The sequence below is a fragment of the Leptopilina heterotoma genome, unplaced genomic scaffold, assembly GCF_015476425.1.
Source record: "Leptopilina heterotoma isolate Lh14 unplaced genomic scaffold, ASM1547642v1 Lhet_209, whole genome shotgun sequence".
Classification (NCBI taxonomy): domain Eukaryota; kingdom Metazoa; phylum Arthropoda; class Insecta; order Hymenoptera; family Figitidae; genus Leptopilina; species Leptopilina heterotoma.
This window is the reverse complement of record NW_025110924.1, coordinates 721,590-738,854: the sequence shown is the minus strand read 5'-3', so window position 1 is coordinate 738,854 and position 17,265 is coordinate 721,590. Positions and strand designations below refer to the sequence as shown.

The window sequence follows — 17,265 nt, the reverse complement described above, 5'->3', positions numbered from 1 at the left end:
ACACAATTGGAAAAATTATTACACAAAAGAAAAGGAAACAAAACTCAAAGGTCATAATATTATAAATAACCAACACTTGAACGAATATTAATTTTCTATTACTTTGTCTATATGAGATTGTTACGTGTGTTTAATTAATTTTTTTTTTTTTGAAAGTAAATAGAAATTTCGTCAAATGAAACACAACTGAAAATATAAATTTTTTCAGTTGTTTAAACATTTTTAATATTTTAGAATTAAAATTTCAAAGTAGCAAGATTCTGAAAAAGAAAAATAGAAGAAACATAATTATTAACAATGTTGAAAAAATAAAATTTACATTGAAATTTCCCAACTTTTTTTTTTTGAATATTTGAATATTACAAATATTTCCTAATTTAGATGTGGGTGTATGTATATTTCTGTTACATAAAGACAAAAATTTCCCAATTACACTTTTTTTTTAGAAAAAAACAGAAAATGTTCATTTTGTAACGAAAATTTTTCATTAAAAATTAAATGAATTTTGATATTATAATAGAAGGAAAAATATGAAAAATTTTGCAGAGAAACATAAAAATAAAAATAAAATAAATAATAAAAGTAAATAAAAGTAAATAAAAATAAATAAAAATAAAATAAAGAAAAGTATTTTCTTATGAAAGGGAAATTTATAATTTAAAGTATAATATATTTTTAACACAAAATATATTGTAAATAATTTCTATTATTTTTTGAAATTATAATTTTGTATTATTAAGGAACAAAATGAAAGAAAATAAAAATAAAGAAACGTATTTTTTTTTATAAAATTACAACTTGTGATTTTTAATTATTAATTTTTCACAAAAAAGTTATTAGAAAGAATTTCAATCTTTTATTATTATAATCAATTTTTATTTTTATTTGAGAGAAAAATTAATAAATTAAAAAAAAATTTTAAACAGAAAAAGAAACGTTTCTTTGTAAAATTCTGTACTTTTCAACAAAAATATTAATAACAATCGTTTTTATTTTATAGACGAAAACTAAAATCAAAAAAAATTTTTATTATAGACAAGCATTTATTAATTTAAACAATTATTACAAAAAAGTCACGTTTTAATAAGATGTAAAAATTTTCTTCAAATGTAGAAATAAAAAAATTCCAAAAAACAAAAAGAGAAAACAAAAAGTGAAAATTAAGATATTTTTCTTAGAAGAAGAAAATAAAAAATTGTTTCTAGGGAAATTAAATTTTTTTTGCCTTTTTGCTCAAATTTTCCTTAGGTGACGAAAATTAAAATTCTTTTAGGGAGTAAATTAAAATTGTTTTTAAGAATACTAAAATTCTTTTTGTCCTTTCCCTAAATTTTCTTTAGAATTTTTTTTTTGGAGGGAGTTAAAGTTAAAAATTAATAATAATTAATTAATTAAATTAATTAATAATTAATTAAATTAAAGATTAAAAGGAAAGAAATAAAAATTGTTTTTTGGGAGAATAACAAAAAAACTTCTATTTTTAAAAAAAATGTACTAATTTTTAGAAAAAATTCTTTAAACAAAGAAAAAGAAACATTTTTATATTTTTTTTCTGAACAAAAGTAGAAATAAATTTTTTTTTATTATTCTAGAAACAGAATGAAGAAAGGTTTTTTCTACAAAAATATATGAAAATTTCCAACGAAAGTAAAAAAAAAACCAAACTTGAAGCAGTGTTTGTGGCTTTTCTGCAGTGAACCGCATAATATAGTAAAATTAATCATAACTCGTAAATCATTAAAAGTAGTTCGTCTAGTTTTATTACTGACCATGCACAGTTGTGCATAATGATGCGATGACGATGAAGGATTATAGGATTATACAATACAGGAAGGCGTTCGGTAACCCTGAGTGCATTATGGAAATTTCGACCCTGAAAGAGTGCGTTTCTTATACAAACATTGCCTGCTAATTCTTTACGTATCGCGGAAGGGTAATAATGTGTCGAAGGTCAATCGACGCCTGCCGAGGTTCTTGTTCCCTTTGATATCAGAGGTCAAGAAAAATATTAATCACCGCAGGACAATTTTTTTTCTCTATTTTTCTATTAAAATATATATATATATATTTTTTTTTTTACATTCAACCACAAGTTTATTTTTTGTTGTTGTCAAATTTAACGCAAGAATTTAAAATTTTAAATAATCATTTTTTTTATTCATTCAATTTAAAATATTTTAAATTTAGAATTTTTTTCCGTTTTATTGCTTTTAGTTGATTTTTAATTAGTTTAATTATCATTTAATTAGATTCTACGTAGCTTTTAATTAGTCTCTAATTAGATTTCAATTAGTTTTCAATTAGTTTTCAATTAGTTTTCAATTAACTGTTATAATTTTAATTATTAATTAGTTTTTCAAATTTAATTTTTAATATTTAGTAAATTCAATATTTCGTATTTTTAATAATTAGTAATTTCAGTATTTATTACCTTTACTATTTGGAAACTTTAGTATTTACTACATTTAGTAATTGTATTATTTCATAAAATTAATTACATTATTAACTTTAGTATTTAGTACCTTTAATATTTAGTATTTTTAATATTTAGTATTTTAGTATTTAGTACCTTTAGTATTTAGTATTCAGTACTTTTAAAATTTAGTAGCTTTAGAATTTAGTACCTTCAGTATTCAGTGCCTTTAATATTTAGTATTTTTAGTATTTAATACCTTTATTATTTAGTACTTTTAATATTTAGTAACTTTAGTATTTAGCAGCTTTAGTATTTGCGTATTTGGTAAATTCAATATTTAGTAATTTTTTTAGTTTATGATTTTAATATTTAATAAATGTAGTAGTTAGTTTCCTTTTAGTATTTTTAATATTTAATACATTTAGTATTTAGTACCTTTAGTAATTAATACCATTCATATTTAGTAAATTTAGTGTTTAGTGCCTTTAATATTAAGTGACTTTTGTATTTGGTACCTTTAGTATTTAGTACCTTTAATATTTATTACCTTTAGTATTTAGAACCTTTAAAATGTATTAACTTTAGTATTTACTTTCTTCAATATTTAATACCTTCAGTATTTAGTAATTTTTTAGTTTGCAACTTCAATATTTATTGCATTCAATATTTTATAAATTCAAAATTTAGTACCTATAAAATTTAGAATGTATTTAATCCTAAATACTAAATAGTAAATAATATATACTAAATACCAATTACTAAATTCATAATAGTAAATACTATTTTCTAAGTAGAAAATACTCAAGATTAAATACAACATACTAAATAGTAAATACAAAATACTAAATAGTAAATACAAAAATATTAAATAGTAAATACTAAATGCTAAATACTTAATAGTAACTACTAAATACTAAATAGTAATTTTAATTCCTTGTAACTTAACTTATCACTTCAGTTAATAATTAAAGCTACTTTAATGAGTAATAAATAAAAATTACTAATTAAGAATTACCATATAATAATTACTAATTAATAACTAAAAAACTATAATTACCATAATTACTTTTAATATTGATGAAAATAATTTTTTTGCAGTTCAGATATAAAAGAAATTTCCTCTTTTAATTCTGAAATCAAAAAAATTAATATTTCTTCAAATAAGTAAAATTAGCGATAATAATAAGAAAAATAATAAATTTTCAATTAAAAAAAAAATTTTTTTTTCTTTGACGAAAATGTGGAAAATTTTGTTTTTTGAGAAAATATTACGTAATTTTAATAATAAAGTAAAATAAAGTTTTGGCTACTAAGTCATTTACGGTGGCACTGCTTTTGCTATCTGGGTCATTAGGTCACCAGAGCAAGTTTCCCGTTTGGCCTCGGATTATTTGTAAAAGTATATGTACTACATATACATTCTTACTAATATGAACATTGATAAATTTACAACTTTGTAATTTATATTATGTTTAATGACATTGAAATTCAACTCGTTAACTTTTTTTCGTCGCTTTTTCGCTCTTAATAAAACATTTTTCTTCATCTGAACTTATGATTTTCTTTTCACTTCTTCATTTTAAAAGGCTAAATTCAGATATTTCAGATTAATATTAAAAAATTCATTAATTTATCATGTATTATTGATTTATTACTTTTTCAATATTAATTGTTCCATTTTAATGTCTATTTTAACTTTTTAACTTAGAAATGAAAATAATCTACATGGGAAAATTGATTAATTAATTAAAATGTAATAAATTACAGTTAAATTGAAATTCAATTGGATTTATTATTTTATTTATTAATTTGCATTTACAGGGAAAACATTTGATTACAAAATTATTGTTAATTTTGTTATTATTATTATTATTATTATTATTATTATTATTGGTGAAATATTTTAATAAATTAATTTTTATTTATTTAACAATTTAGTTAATTAATTATTAATTTATTTAATAATTTAGTTAGTTAATTATTAATTTGCTTGTCAATAACTATTAAATAATTTAATAAATAATTTGCTACTTCAACAATTAATTTCAATTATTATTGACTTTATTATTGATACTTAATTTTTTTTTTTTGAGATCTGGTTTTTTTTAATATATTAACGATTATGGTAGATTAAAAAAAATATGTTCTAACTCAACACAAATTTTTATACATTGTATTTTTGTAAATATTTATATTACGTTTTTAAAAATGTGGTAACGTTTACTTTACACTATTTAAACTAATAATTTTGTTCAATAGACACGAACTAATGAAATTTCACAATGTCAAACACTTTTTTTTCAAGAAGTGAAAAATTGTTGAAATATGTAAAAAGTCATATCCCTAAAAAGATGGTAAAATAATTAATTTTACATATGGTAAACTAAAAATAATGTCAAGAAATTTTAAAAGCAGGAATAATAATAACAAAAATATTAATAAATAATAATAATTATAATAATATTAATAAATAATAATATTATTAATACTAGTAATGAAAAAAGAAATTATTTATTAATAAATTTACATAAATAAGTAAATTGTGTAATTATAATTTATTTTAATTTAAAAACTAAGAAACATATTTAAAAATAAAAAGAATTTTGTAATTTTAAAGTTCGGGAAAAGGTATTTTAATTCGTTAATTGAATTTTTATTTGAATTTTATTCGAATGTTTATAGAAATACGTTTGTTTATAATTAAAAGAAAAATTGATTTAATAATACATACGTATAATGAATACAGAATAGAATGAGTCAGTGTATTGGGTGTTGCAGAATTATTTTTCCATAAAAATTGAAGATAAGATTTTGTTACACAATATAATGAGATCACAATTGCGTTGAAGATAAACAGATGTTGAAATTTATCACTTTAAAGTTTTCTTATAAGTCAATTATTATTATTAGCTCAAAATACCTTACCGATAATTTTGTAATATTTAACTTATGCTTTTCTTTACCATTCATCAAATTATTTTAAAATAGAAAAATAATTTCGATACTGAAAAATTATATTTGGAGCTGAGAAATTATTTTTGTACCTACTAGAAAATTACTTCGATAATTGAAAAACTATTTTTTGGAATTGAAAAATTATATCGATAATAAAAAATAATTTCGATACTAAAAAATTATTTCTATATTGAAAAATTCTTTTTTGTAATAAAAAATTCTTTTTTGTACTGAAAGATTATTTCTAAATTGAAAAATAATTGAAAAATTATTTTAATACTTAAAAATAATTTCGATACTGAAAAATCACTTCGATATAAAAGAAATTATTATTTAGACACTAGAAAATTATTTAAATATTAAAAATTATTTCCATAGAGAAAACTAATTTTTCTTCTCAGCGAAATTAACGAAAAGACAGAATTTTATTTAAATAGTTAACTCCTAGTGCTCTTGATTTTTTTTTTCATTTTTTTGTAAATAAATCAAGGAAACATATATGCTCTTGAGCGACAGAAAAACTAAAATCCAGTCATGCTTCATTTGTGGTATTTCATCGAGGACAATCTTGTTATAAAGTAAAGTCATCTAGAAGGTTGCAAAGGATCTGTAATTGCAGTGATAAAATGTCACATATTTTACAATTTATTTGTTTTTACTTTTGTCCAATATAATTCGTTATTCGTATCTTCACTAGTAACTTCAGAAGACAATAAAGATTTTAGTAGACTCTTGGTGACAATTTTAATTAGCTAGTCTCGATTCTTATCTAATTTGACTTTTTCCACAACAAGAGTCGGTTAGTAAATTATTTAAATAGTAACTTTAATTTTTAGTAACTTAAAACGTTGCTAATCGTAACTAAAATTACTAACTAGTCATTTAAGTCGCTGAAAAATTTAACTGTTGACAGTATTAAAATGGTAATATTTTTTATCGTCAATGCCTTCAGTCACTGTCAATACGAATTATTAGTAACATTAGTAAATGGTACATTTAATTAGTGGTAACTTTAGTCACTAGTCATTTTTATATTTAGTAATTTTACTCTCTGCTATTTAATGGTTAGCAATTTAAAATTTTAATAGTTAGTAACTAAAGACGTTGTTAATTTTTTTGTTAGTAAAAAGTAACTTTAGTCGGTGGTAAATTTAATTATTAGTAACTTTAGTCGTTAGTAATTTTAATTTTTAACCATTTTAGTCATTGCTATTTAATTATTAGTAACTTTAGTCGTTAGTAATTTTTATTTTCAACCATTTAGTCATTGCTATTTAATTATTAGTAACTTTAGTCGTTAGTAATTTTTATTTTTAACCATTTTTTGTCATTGTTATTTAATTATTAGTAACTTTTAACACAAGACATCGATAATTTTTTGTTAGTAAAAACTAAAAAGTAACTTTAGTTACTGGTCAGTTTAATTATTAGTAACTTTAGCCATTAGTAACTTTTATAATAAGTTTAATCGCTGGTAACTTTAATAGTTAGTAACTTAAGTCGCTGTTAATTTTTTAGTTAGTAAAAAGTAACTTTATTTACTGGTACCTTTATTTATTGATAACTTTAGTCATTAGTAACTTTAGTTATTAATAACTTTAGTAATTAGTAAATTTAATAATTACTAACTTAAGTCACTGTTAACTTTAATCATCAGTATCTATAATTGTTACTAACAGGAAAAAAATTAGCATAAATAAAATTAATAAATAAATTGAATAATTACAAATTTTTTTATTTTACCTAATTTAATAATTAATTATTGACAATAAATAAATTATTTTTCTTAATTGAGTAATTAATTACTGATGATTAATTAATTATTATAATTACATTCTCATTAATTATTTATTATAATTATAGACTACTTAATTATTATTTATAATGATAAACTATTCAATTATTAATTATAATGATAAACTATTCAATTATTAATTATAAACTAATTAATTACTAATTATTTATTTAATTCATTAAAAAGAGAGGAAAATTAATAATTATAGACTAATTAATTATTAATTATAATGATAAAGTATTCAAATAATAATTATAATTATAAACTAACTAATTACTAATTATTTATTTGAATTCATTAAAAAGAGAGGAAAAAAAATTCAAACAACAAATTACAATGAATGTTTATAATGAGAATGTCGCACGTTCTATGAGTTATTTTTTTTGCCAAAGAATTCTTTATACTAATTTATTCTCATTTTGAGAATGAGAATTCAAAGTCAATTTGCATTCCGCTTGCGTAAGTTGGTAATAAATTAAAATAAATGTTGATCATGGCTTCTTATTATCAGTGAGTATCGTATTTCCCCGTTTATGTAATTGAAATAGTCTCTTCATGTTGATAATCAATACCTTGTAAAATCTGATAAACCAGTGTTTTCAGACTAATTAGTAATTAGCAAAAAAAAAAATTAATTTAATTTCCTTTTTCTTTCTTTTTTTTTTTGCCGCGGTAATATAATAAATTATCACGTGCAGGCGATTCGCGTGCACTTGATGTTCACTATCACGTGAAATGCTTGAGTGAATTTATGAATTCATTTATTGTTTACGGAAATACGTGTATTGAGCTTGAACGCTAAATAAAATATTTTTTTTTAATTATATATTTAGACAATTATTTTTCTTGAAATATTGGTTATTAATTTTTTGTTTTAATAATTATTATTCGTTGTTTTTTAATACTTATCATTATTATTTATTATTTATTATTATCTATTATTTATTATTATTCATTATTATTTATTATTATTTATTATTATTCATTATTATTTATAATTTATTATTTATTATTTATTTTTTATTATTACAGTTTCTAATTAAAAAATTTTAATTTATCATTATTATTAATTATTAATTGAGTAGAAAATACATTTTAACACTTCGAAATATTTCGTATTATTTTAAAAATTTATTTTTTGATTGAAAAATAAATTAGAACTATGAAATAATTCAGGAAAAATTCAAATATTTTTCAGTTATTCAATTGTCTAGGTTATAAAATTAATTTAACTGTTTTTTTAAATATTTCTTTTTTGTTAAACGTTTTTTTTAATTATTTTTTATTATTAAATAATTTTCTTATAAAAGAGAAGGAATTTAATTATATATCTAATTTTTTTTTGATAATTATTTTACGAACGAAAAAGTTATTGGCAATGGTTCCTGTAAATTTTTTTGTGACCTAGAGACAAAACGGAAATTGCAAACGACCAATCGAAGGACGAACTTAGGCCTTTATTGTTTCTTATAAAGATTTTTTTTTCATTCGGGGTCTGAGAAGATCCTCGATTTTTGATTAATTTATTCGATCCTTGAATTAGTTGGCAGACTAATTTTATTTCAAGTAATTACAACAATAATGATCAATTTCCTTTTAATCTTTTTTTTTGTTTTTTAATTAGGAAAACAAAAAAAAATTCTATATTTCAATGTCAGAAGTATTTCAAGTGTAATAAAAATGTATCTTTGTCATTGTATAAAATAATAATAATAAAAAAAGATAATAATAGAAAAAAATAATAATAATAAAAAATAATAATAATAAAATAATAGTAAATGTTTATGGTAAATGTATAAAAAAGAAAAGAGCATAAAAAATGCAATTCAGCGAAGAATTGATATCGTAAGACGTAACTTAAATAATATCAATCTTCTGCTGATTCAATTAAAATAATGTGATTAAATAAAATGCAAAGTGAGAAAGAGAGAGAGAGAGAGGTGGTAATTTTAATTAGAGTACATTTTTCTTTCTTTCTTTTTTTTTTTTTTTGTTGACGAAAGTCATCAACTAATGGTATGCAACGGTAACGGACGTGATTATTAAGTAAGAAGATGAGCAATCGACTTCCCTCGACACTATCGATGTTATATGATGAAGCAATAACATAACGGAGCATTGCAAGACATTGAGCAAGTTCCAAGTCTTCTTATCTTATTCTCAAAGTAATAGAGAACAAGTAGTAGTCACCACAAACACCTGACATCTTATTCGATTATTATCGTTCCATTGTATATAGAAACGTTATTTAAACAGAAATTAATAATTACATTATTCCTTTTAATTTGCGTAAGCAAAATATTTTTTTCTCACACTAAGAGTAGAAAAGAAAATATTTTTCACACACCAATTAATATCACACAAAAAAAGTATTAAAATATTTAAAATATATATTTTTTTTTATAATAGAAATAATTTCTTCAAGCTACAAAAGAAAAATTAATTCGGATATTCGGATAACCTTTGTTAATGTTTCTTTCGATTAAAAAAAATCATTTTTTCCAAGGAGGAATTGAAAATAGTTTTGACAATATAATCAATATAGTTAAAAAGAAGATGATAGATAATTATTTTTTTTTCCTTTTGGTTATTTTTAAATTTCAATTGACGTCAGTTTTAATTTTATGTGAACTAGAATTATTGGTAACATTTATCGTTGACATGCGGCTAATCAGTGATAACGTCAATTAATGAGAATTTTAATTGAGGATGTCTTAAATTCCTGATAAGTGCAATTAGTGATAAATTTACAGAACAATAGCTTCAATCAATGATAAATTCAATTAATGATAACTTCAATTAATGATAACTGTAATTAAGCAGGACGTCAATTAATGATTTGTTTAACTAATCATGATGAGTTCAATTAATTATGAATGCAATTGACAATAGCTTAAATTAATGATAAATTCAATTAACGATAACTTAAATTAATGATGAATTTAGTTATCAATTGATTCAATTATCAATGAATTCAATTAATAGTAACTAATTTCTATTATTAATAAATTTATTAATAATATAAATTATCGTTAATTAAAGTAATCATTAATGAAAGCAAACCCTAAATTACAATTATTATCATTAATTAAAGTAATAAATTAAATTTATTATTAAAGTTATAATTTATTTACTTAATTTAGCTTTAATTAATGATAATCAATTACAATTATTATTAATTAAAGAGATTATTAATTAAAGGGATTATTAATACAAGTGATTATTAATTACAATTATTATTAATTAAAGAGATTATTAATTGAAGCGACAATTAATTGTTGCTTTTTATAATTAAAGTGATTATTAATTAGAATTATCATTAATTGATGGGATTATTAATTAAAAATATAATTAATTGAAGAGATAATTAATTACAATTATCATTAATTAAAACGATAATTAATCGACATTAATAATTAATAATTAATAATTAATATTAATAATAAATATTAATAACATTAATAATTAACATAACTGAAGCGTTCATTAATTAGAAATACTTTCAATTAAACTAATTAAAGCGATCATTAATAATTGTTTTTATCATTAATTGAAGATTAATTAAATTTATCATTAATTATAGCGATAATTAATGCAATTTATTATTAACTGAAGTGTTCATTTATTTAAATTACTTTCAACTACAGGGATCATTAATTGTTTTTATTATTAATTGAAGGGACTATTAATTACAATTTTCATTAATTGATGCAATTATTAATTAAAAATATTATTAATTAAAGGGATAATTAATTACAATTATCATTAATTGATGGAATTGTTAATGATAATTATTATTAATTGAAGGGTTAATTGATTATAATTATCAATAAGTCAAATGATTAATTAATTGAGGTAATATTAATTAATTATATAATGTGTAATAGTAATTAATTATTATTAATTGAAGGGATAATTAATTACAATTATCTTTAATGAAAATAATTAATTAATTTTGGTAATATTAATTAATGTATTAATTAATCGAATTAAAAATTAACTGAAGCTATTATTATTTGGAATTACTTGTAATTAACACGGTCAGTAATTAAATTCATTAATAATTAAGTCGTCCTTAATTAATGATCACTCTAGTAAATGACAACTTCAATTTATGCAAATTTAAAAATTTGCATAAATTGAAGTTGTCATTTACTAGAGTGATCATTAATTGAATCTATTTTTAATTAAAGTCATACTTTATTAAAATTGTCATAAATTGAAGTTGTCATTAATTGAAGCGATCATTAATTGGAATTATCAGTAATTAAAGCCATCATTAGTAAAATTTATTCTTAATTTCTGATAACTTTATTTATATTGTCTTAATTTTAATTGAATAAAAAATATTTTAAATTTTTCTTGAAAATAATAAATTTTTATTGAAGAAAACTAGTTTTTAATAACATGAATTGTTTTCTAATTGAAATTGGCCTCAATTGGAAATAATTTCAATTGATGGGTAAATTTATTACGATAATTAGGACGATAATTTGAGACATTATTGTTAAATAGTGAATAATGATGGAATATCGTGTATATATAAACATTGCACCAACATTCATGTGTTGTTGTTCATTATTAATTTCCATAACCAAATGCCGTTTAATCGTACAATCACACGTTTTGCAATAACCGTTAGTGAACCTTATTATCTTACATTATGCCATTAAAAACAATCTTGTACGTATTGATCATAAACCATATGTATATATCTATATACATATTCTCACATTCCTACAAACAATTATTATTGGATAAATCTGATTAGATTTGTTACTAATTTTATATAATAATTCTGATTGTGTAAATGAATGTGTTTCTTTAGGTGATCATTATGCGATTAAATTTTTATCAAGAGATAAAGATAGAAAGTGTGTGTGAGTGTGTGAAGTGAGAAAAACATCTCATTCCTAGATCTTATGCAATGTCTATGGAAACTCTTAATTTATAAATTAATCGACAAGATCGAGAACATATTATTTTTATATTTGTGAAAATCTTCTTCTTCGCGAGATATGATGTAATTTTTACGCGCACTTATATTGAAAGAAGGAAAAAAATAATAATGTTTAGTAATAAATAATTATAATTAGGAATAATTTATTAGTTATAACATTTATATGGTTAGTGTGAACTTCATAATTACGAAAAAAAGCATACAAACATTGTTTATATTTAGATAATTACTTCATAATTGAGTATAGATTTATTTTTAGATTATTAATATATGTTGTGTGTGTTGAAATTTACATCGGGACTGTGAAGAAAAATTTTAATGAGAAAAGGTGTATTATTGGTAAATTTAATTGGTAATTATTAATTATTAATTACTAATTACTAATTACACCGACCTAATTAATAATTAATTATTACACCGCCCTAATTAGAAATTAGGTCGTTGGTAGTTTTTATAAGTAACAACTGTAGTCGCTGGGAAATTTGATTATTTTCGGGGAAACAAAAATTTTTTTTACTCAATAGTAATTTTTATACTTGAAAATTTTTGTTGCTGCTAAACTAAAATTAATAACTTTTTTAAGTAGTATTAATCCTTGATGACCTTTATGACATTAATAATTTCTCTAGTTAATAACTAATCTAAATTCTCCAGAAACGAAACTTTAAAACTTTTTTTCAAACTAAAAAAATTTTTTAATGTCTCGTAAAAGTATATTGATGATAAAAAAAATTTCCACACCATTTATTGACTAATCTACCATAGCATCAAAAAAAATATCCATAAATTGAAGTCACTATCTCTAGAACTAATTCCAAACTATTTTTAACTTCTATTTTTAAAGTTATTTTTGAACTTTGTTATTCACTAATTTGAAAATTATCCGATATTTCATCAAACTAAAAATATAATTATGGTAAATATTTTTCATATAAGTAGGAATGATAATAATTATTCTTCATAATCTAAAAAAAGAAATAAAAGATTATAAATAATAATAAATAATTTGGAATGTTGTAAGAAAAAAAGACACTATATCGACCTCCAAATCTTCTTTTTTTTTGGGTGTGACCTTGGTTTATTCAAACGGTCCCTATGTCGTCGGAATAACGGCACTCTCTGTACCGGAAGATCAGAGGAGCATGATATTTTGGCATTTCAGAATTATCCCGTGTAGAAATCGCCATGCTATGCCTAAAATGATTATTGGCCCTACCTAGGACCTAACTTGGCAACCCCTTTTTATATAGCCTAGGCTGGTCCTAACTTGGTACTAGCTAGGTGATCCAGTTATGACTTATAAAATTTTTTAGGAAAATAAAGTGATTATATGTAGAATTTTTTAAATATTCTCAATTAATATTTATGAAATTGATTGACAATAATCATATTTGTTTAAACATTTTATTATTGTTAATTACTAATTTTTATTTGAAGTAGACCAACAAAGATGCAATTTTTTCGAAATTTTGCAACTTATTCAGATGAATTTATTTATTCATTTGTTATCTCAAGTCATAACGGTTTTGTTTACATTTACCATTTCGGAAATTGTTTAATCAAATATTTGTTATAAATTACTAACTATTGACATAAACTATCTAAAAACTTGCAGTTTTTTTTCTAATTTTGCAATCAGAAAATAGCAGTATGAAATAAAGTTAATTTATCAATTTATTAATTCAGCAATTGTTTAAACAATTAATTATTATTTACTAACTTTTCACACAAACCATCTAGAAAATTGCAGTTTTTTCTAATTTTGCAATCAACTAATTACGAACAGTATGAAATTCATTTATCTTTAAAAAGTATAAATTGAAAATAATTTTAATTCTAACTTTAATAATTCAGAAATGGTTTGAACATTGTTGTTATTTAATAACTTTTGACTCAAATTACCTAGAAACTAGGAGTTTTTTCTAATTTTGCAATAACTAACAACTCAGATTAGTTCAGTGCAAAATTTTTTAAAACCGCATGTTTCTAGATGGTTTGTGTCAAGAGTTAGTATATAAAAATTATTTGTTTAAACAATTGATGAATCGTTATAATCATAAAATATCCTAAACTTTTACTAATCAAATTGGTTATTTTGCCAAATTGAAAAAAACTGTAAGTTTCTAGGTTGTTTGTGTGAAAAGATAGTAACTAACAATTGTTTGTTTAAACAAATGCTGAATTGTTGAAATTATAAAATATCTTCATTTCAAAGTTTTTAAATTAGTTTATTGCAAAATTAGGAAAAACTGCAAGTTAATAGTTACTTTGTATCAGAAGTTAATAAAAAAACAACATTTATTTGTTTAAACAAAAAGCTGAATTGTTACAATCATTAATTATCTTCATATTTTACTAATCAAGACTAGTAATCGCGAAATTAAAAAAAACTGCACTGGGAGATATTACAATTTGAATGTGGGCTGACCCACCCAGGTCCTACCTAGGCCCTACCTAGGCTTCCTAGTTTCATTAGTAAAAATTTCTAAGTCCAAACCTAAAAAATTTTTTGCGACAAAAAATTAATGTTTAAAATGACTTAGAATAATGAAAAACGTGATTTTAACATAAATTTTTTGACATTTTTTTTTTTTGAAGAGTGGATCACCCATATAATTATTTAGCAAAAATAGTCCAAACAACAAATATTTTTTTAGACCAACAAATTAATGTTACCAATGATTTAGAACAATGAAAAACGTGTTTTTAACAAAAATGTATATAGACATTTTTTTTTCTTGATGTTATATAAAAATATTAATTTATGAACATTTATCTTTGAATATTATTTTATTATTATTGTTGTTAAACTATTTATTTACTTATTATGGCGTATTAGTGTCAATAAATACTATATTGAATCATTAAAAGCAAGTCAACAAGTCACTGACAATAAAACGTCGGTGTTCAGTTAGGCTCCGTAGTATAGTGGTTAGGGCGTTAGACTCGTAGTCCGTAGGTCGTAGGTTCAATCCCCGCGTGCGTTAGATTTTATTCGTTTCTCAGGTTTGCGTTTATTCCGATTTTTCTGCATTGAATTCTTATAAGTATGCAATTTAGTGATTATATGTACCGTTAAATAATTTAATTAACAAATTTCTAATTTTTTTTATAATTTTTGATGTATATATAAAGGGGTATATATTAAACCCTATAACATTATTTGTGAGTTCGCTTTTGGTAATTATTTGATTGAAAAAAAAATAATAATTAAAGCTGTTACTTATTATTAATAATTTAAGATTTTTATTTAACAAATATTATAAACTAATTGAAATTATAAAGAAATAAAAAATTCTCCCTGAGATGGTCCTTTCTAGGTCCTACAATGGACCCATAAACTGGTCCTAACTAGGCTCCCTAGCTAGGACCTGGCTAAAATCGCATCACCAGCCATTGTTGGTCCAACCTACGCTGCCAACCTAGGACCTAGCTAATAACAGGGCTAAATAGGTAGGACCAAGCTAGGACCAGTTTTCATTTTCCACACGGGATGGCCCATGAATAACCCCATCAGCTATATGTACACGTTCCTTCTACGGTCATTGGGTTAGGTAACCGTTTTAACGGATGGTCTTTAACATTACTCAGTCATTATTATTTCTTCTTTTTCTTCTTCTTTCATTCTTAGCATTCGAAATAAATTATAGATATGTATGTATAAAATTTCAAGGATTAAATATTACATCAAGATAATATTCGAAACAAGTTCATTATTAAATCAATATAAAAATTTATATATGTGTGTTCATATAAATTTTTATATTGATATAATGTACCTACCTTGTTTATTAGTATTCAATAATTATTCTATCGATAATAATGATTTTCATGCAATTTACACTGGGAATATTAGATCAATTTTTGCAAGAAGAAAAGAAGAAGAAAAAAATATTAATTAGCTGAATATCAATTAATATTTTATTATCCTTTTGCAATATATTGCTTCCTTGGTTGCATTATTTTATACTGTACCAATCCCATATAGTCATAAAATTGTTTTCTTTGTTATTTGGTTAAGGTCAATAAAAAATAAAAATAGAGGAGAGTTGAAAAAAATTGATAATTTATTCGCTTATTTATATTACGTTTATAATTGGAAATTAAAGGAATATTTAATCAAGAATAAATTAGTGATCTTTTATTTATAGGAGATAATTTAATTGTTTTGTTTTTTTCTTTGTTGCAGATAATGGCTTTAACAGTGAGTAACATCAAACTTTGGTAATGCATTTAGAATTAAGTGATATTTAATATTAAATAATTTTAGTCGATGGTGATATTTATTACTGGCAATTTTAATTCTAGCTAATAGAATTTCTAGGCACTGGTAGCATTATTCATTGACAGAAATATTTGTGGACAGCATTGGTCATTGGTAGCATTAATTATTGGTAATGGGACTCGATAGCATAAAGCATTGGTAGCATTCGTTATTCATAGTAATAGTTATTGATACTATTAGTTACTGCTACTGGTAGCAGTAGTCATTGGTACCCCATTAGTTACTGGTAGCAGTAGTCATTGGTACCATTAGTTACTGGTAGCAGTAGTCATTGGTACCCCATTAATTACTGGTAGCAGTAGTCATTGGTACCATTAGTTACTGGTACCATTAGGTTACTGGTAGCAGGGGTATTTGATACCATTAGTTACTGGTACCATTTATTACTGGTAGCAGTAGTCATTGGTACCCCATTAGTTACTGGTAGCAGTAGTCATTGGTACCATTAGTTACTGGTACCATTAGGTTACTGGTAGCAGGGGTATTTGATACCATTAGTTACTGGTACCATTAATTACTGGTAGCAGTAGTCATTGGTTCCATTAGTTACTGATGCCAGTAGTAATTGGTACCATTAGTTACTGGTAGCAGTAGTCATTGGTACCATTAATTAATGGTAGCAGTAGTCATTGGTGGCATTAATTAATTGTTTCATTAGTCAGTCATTGATAAATTTATTGACAACAATAATCGTTGATTGAAAGTTCTTTTTTAGTAATGTTTCTAAGTAGCATTAATCATTGCTGGCACAAGTTATTGGACTTAGTAGGCATTGATACAATTTGTTGTTGTTGTTAGCAGTAGTCTTTGGTACCATTACTTGTTGGTAGTAGTTGACATCGACAGCATTAATT

General features: G+C 22.3%; 1 protein-coding gene across 10 annotated transcripts in view; it reads left to right on the top strand.

The window, feature by feature from the left end:
- LOC122501406 (caveolin-3-like) overlaps window positions 1-17,265 on the top strand; it is a 278,146-nt gene that overhangs the window by 189,570 nt on the left and 71,311 nt on the right. For 9 of the 10 annotated variants that reach the window (XM_043610839.1, XM_043610835.1, XM_043610838.1 and 6 more), the window contains one exon: window positions 16,316-16,330. The gene's annotated coding sequence lies outside the window, so the exon portion shown is untranslated. The other variant, XM_043610845.1, reaches the window with a different exon arrangement.